Source organism: Leucopleurus acutus, assembly GCF_964270905.1.
Source record: "Leucopleurus acutus genome assembly, chromosome: 10".
NCBI classification, from domain to species: Eukaryota; Metazoa; Chordata; class Mammalia; order Artiodactyla; family Delphinidae; genus Leucopleurus; species Leucopleurus acutus.
This window is the reverse complement of record NC_139153.1, coordinates 4,317,968-4,323,635: the sequence shown is the minus strand read 5'-3', so window position 1 is coordinate 4,323,635 and position 5,668 is coordinate 4,317,968.

Sequence of the window (5,668 nt, the reverse complement as noted above, 5' to 3'; positions counted from 1 at the left end):
AGGCCTCTTATACAGGCTTCCGGCGTAACCGGAAGTGTCCTCATGAGAGCGACGCTGTTTACGACGCTGGCGCCATCTTGAGAAGGTCAGGATGTGGTGCGCGCTGCGTCCTTCACCATTTTGAGAAGATCAGCGTACCCAGGAGTGAAGCTAACTGCTAAGGCCATCTTGAAGAGGGCGGAAGGTAACAGGGCTAGTATTGTCGCCATCTTGAGAAGGGCGGCATACGTCTTGCAGAGCAATGCACGCCAGCTTGAGTGGGTCAGTTGCGCGGGGCGGGTGTGTGTGGCGATGGCGCCATCTTGGAAGGACAAGGGAACTGAAATGAATGTCTTCCAGTGACAAGAAAGATAGGTTAATCGGACTGCAAAGATCTACCTAAATACCATTTTAAGACCTGATGTATGCTGGGCACTGTTTGGTGCTTCTCAAAGGTTAATTTATTTAAATTCTCACAAGAGTCATATGAGATAAGGATTATTATATTAATTTTAGTAAAAATAACAATAATAATAACTAACATTGATATAATGCTATATATGTATAGTGTGTCACTTTACATATTTCAGCTGGTAAGAACATGAACTCCAGAAGCCAAGTTCCTCAGCTGGAATCACTGCTTCACCACTTATTGACTGTGTGACCTTGCAAAAGTTACTTACTTGGTGCTTCAGTTTCCAAATGGGAATAAAATAGTATTTACTTCATGGAGTTCAGTTAGTGTTAGATGAAGTAAATGAGCTTGGTAGACAGACCAATGACACGTTCCCCCCCCCACACACACACACACACACATACAAGATGTCCATCTTCTAATCCCTAGAACCTGTGACTGTGTTACCTTATATGGCAAAAGGGAATTTGCAGATGTGATTAACGATTTTGAGATGAGATTATTCAAGTACTGTAGGTCCAATGTAATCACAAGGGTGTTTATAAGAGGGAGGCAGAAAATTCAGAATCAATGAGAGATAAGAAGTAGCTACACTGTGGGCTTTGGAGAGGGAGGATGGGACCACTGCCGAGGAATGCAGGCAGCTTCTAGAAGCTGAAGAGACAAGGAAATGAATCCTTCTCTAGAGCCTCCAGTGTAGCACTGCTGACACTGAGATTTTAGCCTTGTAAGGCTCATTTCAGACTTCCCACCTCCAGAACGTTAAGAGAATAAATTTGTGTTGTTTTAAACCACTAAGTTTGTAGTGATGTGTTACAGCAGCAGTAGGAAACTGATACAAATGATAATGATTGCAGCAATAGCATATGTGTGTACCTCTTTTCATGGATTATCTCATTTAATCCTTGCAAGGATCCCAGAGGTGGGAGCTATTTACACCATGTTACCGAGGAGAAAAGTGAGGCCCAAGAGGTTAAGTGACATGCAAAGGACATTTGCCAGCTACCAAGTGATGGACCCTAGGGTCAAAAAATAACTCAAAGGCATTGAGTTAATTATTTGCATGCTATTTACTTGTAAAGAGGGGAACCCATATAGATTGACTTCATCTAATAAAGGCTAGAAGAGGATTTATATAAAAGAAAGAGGGGAGAAGGAAAAGCCATAAATAGATTGGAAACCATGAACTTCAGTTTCCTTGCCTAGTTGGCCACTGGTAATGAGGCCAGTCAGTGTACTGATCTTGGGCTGCTAGAAAGCAAAAACTTTCAGTTGTTTATGGATGCCGCAGAAGACCTTGAGAGTTTAGCTTTCTCTGTATAATGCCTGTCAGTGTCCTGGCTGTCATCTCCACGTTCATTAGGCAGGTTTGTACCAATACCATCCTCCGAAGTTCTCGCTCCCGTGGCATCCAGCTGATTTCAGTTACCTACCAAGTCATTTAAATTACTGGGAGCAAACCAGTGAGTCTCCTCTGTTCCCCCAGCCCTCGCACACACCCAGGTCTGGAGAAGCACAGAAAGCTTAATCCTGGATTGGCCAGCATGCCCTCCTGGCACATCAACCGTTTTTCACATATTCCGTTCCTCAAATTCTCCTCTTCCTTTTATACTTTCCAAATGTCTGGGTCTGTCTGGAATTGCCTTCCTCTACCAGGTACAAAAATTGAGGCCACAGCCCTCTGTTCTTTACCACACCATGCTCTCTTCCTGGGGTGTCATCCTCTAAACCAGATCTCAGTCCACTGGGTCTCCTACACAGACCTGGGTTTGTTCTGGAAGAAAGGGGGTGGTCAGGACCCTCATCTGCTGAAAAGCACAGGATTTCCTCCGAGATCAGGCTCAGCCGAGCTGCACCCCTCTGGTTACCTTGAGAACCTCACATCAGCCCCCTCTGAGCCTCACTTCTCGCACCCAGTTGGGTGCACGGATGTTTGAGATAAAGAGGAGTGTGGAAATGGTCTTCTGGCTGAAAAGTGCTATGCATGCATCTCTCAAGGAATAGAGAAGTTCACTCAGCGCCAGTTTTCTCGCCGCAGAAGGCACGTGCCTGGCGACAGTCTGTGTTATGATGCTGCATGTTTTGCAGCGCTATGAGCTCAGCTTGTCCCCCTACCCCTGTTGGGTCCCACGGGGGTAAGGCTGGGTGGCAGAGCTAGTATCTTCTTCCTTTTCCTCTCCTATTGGCCTTTAGTTGTCTGTCAAATCTCCTAGGTACTTTAAATAAAGGTGGAGAGAGGCGGCCTTTGGAAACACACAGCAATTATTTCCCTGTGAGCACGGCCACCCAGGCATGCTCTTATTTTAAAGGGGGACCCCGCAGTCATTTTCTGGCATGAAGATTCATAGCGACAGGGTTGCAAGTTGTAGCCTGTGCTGCTATTGTAATGTTTTAATTGGTAATTAAGTCAAGAGGTTTAATTCAGCCCAGGCTCCTTTTGGCAAGTGAATGATTTCTCTCCACCCCGTATCCTGTTTCCTCAAACTGAAAATGTGTCTCTCCCAGATGTGTCCAGCCTGCAGTGTCTTAACATTTGTTCAGTCTCCAACACACTGTCTCTGATAATAAATTACGCAGCAGTGGATGAATTAGCCAAGTCCATTGTGTGAAAAAAGATTAGGTCGGATCTAAGGAAATTTAGGTTCTAAGTATGAGCATAGGATGAGGTATAAAGATACTGAGCCTCGTGCCCTGGATGACAGAGTAGCTAACATTTATTAGTCTCAGGCACAAAACCAGTTATTGGCATTATCTCATTGAATCCCCACAACAGCCTCAAGGGTGGGTGCTATTATTATTTTATTTGGCAGATGAGTAAAATGAGACACAGAGAAGTTAAGTAACTAGTCCAGGGTCACACAGCTAGTCTTGGCCCCAGGATTTGAACCCAGGCAGCCTAGTGCCAGGACCTCACACTGTCCTCCCTCTGTGGATCTGAGACTATATTCGCTTTGCATTAATTAATTAATTCATTTATTCATTCATCCATTCAACTTTACTGGGGAAGTAAAGTAAAGTTTTTATAGGAGCTGGCCCCAGAATATTTCTGCAGGAGGGACCTGTCATTAGGTCATTGCAGTCAGAAGGGACCCACTAGGTGAATGCCAGGAGGCCTGATGGGGCAAGCTGGGACCGGACAAGGACCACTTGGTGCCCTGGAAAGCCCAGCTGAGCTTGCAAATGTGGAGTAACTGGATGCTGAGTGGGGCTTTTCCTGCAGCCTGGGAAACTGGTGCTTGAAGCCATCACTGAAAAAAAGAGGTGCTAAGAACTCTACAGCCTTGAGAAAACTGCCAACAAGTAGGGCCCAAGTGCTGTCTCCCAACTTCAACCGAGCAGATTATTATGAGCAGGGGAAGATGCTTCACTATGTTCAACCCCACCCAGGCCCACTGCATAAACAGAGGCAGCTGGGAGGGTCAGAGGGAGCCTGAAGCCCAGTGAGGCCCTGCAAGGGTGGGGCACAGAGGGCAAGTCACGGACCTGGCAAGGCCGGGGCAGGGGTATCCCTCAGAGTGTAACCGAGCAGGACACCATAGGGCCTTCCCAGGACAGACACCCCCCACCCCCAATGTACTCTGCCTGCCTCTTGCCTGTAGAAAAACTTTAGCCTCCTAGGTCTTCCCTGAGTTCCAAAGAATAAATTTAATCAGAGAAGTAAGAAAATGCAGAAACAAAGGAAAACAGTCAAACACAACAAAATAATAATACTTTGGCCATTAAACAAAGTCAAGGACCTTTTGTTCCTCCTCAAGGGCTATAGGTAACATGCTGAGCCATATCCTTTGAGCTGTTTTACAGAGACCCCCCACCAGCTGGAAGAAGTTAAATGTATGCTGCCCACAAGCATGTAGACCACAGGATGGTTGGAACCAGAAGGTTGATGAGGTTGACTGCCAATTATCTCACCACCTACCAATCAGAAGAATGTCTAGGAGCTGATCATGCACCTGCAACCCTCTCCTCAGCACCTAGCCCCTTCCTCTTTTCCGTACATTATCTCTGAGCTAAACCTGGGGTGTTGGGGGTTGGTTCTTTGGGATATGAATCCACCTTCTCCCCAGGATTGCTGGGTTCCTCAATAAAGCTGTCTTTTCTTTTACCCAGCACTGTCTCTCAGTATTGGATTCTTGAGCCACGAGCAGCTGAACCTGAGTTCGGAGACAAGAGGGTCTTGAAGGCCACGAAGTGGGGAAAAGCAGAGAAACAAAGACTGCTTTTGCCCTTGCCTCCTGCTCCCCCCTTCTGGCCCTGAGTTATGTTCCTAGGGCCAAACTAGGGTACTTAAAACAACGGAAATGTATGGCTTCACAGTTCTGGAGGCTAGAAGTCCAAGGTCGAGGTGTCGTCACTGATATTAACGTTGATCACCTGGCTTGATGCAGGATTTGCCAGGTTTCTCCACTAGACAGTTGTCTCAATCCATGCTCTTTGGAAGTACGTCACCTGGATCAGCCCACCCTCAAGTGGCACTTTGCGTATTTTAACTCATTTAACTTTCACAGTAACCTTACCGGGCAGGGCCTATCATCATCTCCATCTTACAGTGGAGGGGTCCGAGGGAGGTCAGGTGGTGATGGAGGCCATGGGAGCTCTCCTGCCTCTCCAAGCAGACGGGGCGCCTGCACCCATCTCTCACCAAGTTTGCCACCTTCTCTGCATCCTGCCTGCGGTCCTCACCCATCACACATCCAGAGGCGGAAACAATCCAAGTTTCTTTGTGGCCCCAAGTTTGGTGTGAGACTGTACCTGAAAGAAAGAGGCCCCGAACCACATTCCTTCCTGTCGGCACTCTTGGGTTCTGGAGTCTGGAGCCTGAGCTATTTATTGTGGACACCATGCTGCCCACTTTCATTTCCGGCATGGTCTAGATGGACACAGATAGAGACAGAGCGGGGGAAGCGTCCTCAGCGGATGAGCTGTGAAACTCACAAGAGGGACCGTAACAATGGCTGCGTCCCTCCTGGATCCTGCAAGGGAGAGGCAGGCTGCAGGGAAGCCAGGTGTCTGCCGGGACCATGATTTTGGCATGAGGAAGCTAGGATCATGGTCTTGGAGGGTGGGGGAGGAATCATCAAGACAGGGAGAAGCAGAGGCTGCCTGGGGGACTAGGGCTCTGTTTGGGAGCACACGTGCTCCATCCCTTCATTCCAAAGAGCCTCCCCTGCACCCCAACTCCATCTTCTTCCTCCCTGAGAATTCACCCTCAAAACGACTCACACAGGGAATCGACTGTCATGCTTTTACTCAAGCATTCTGTACTCAACACACAGC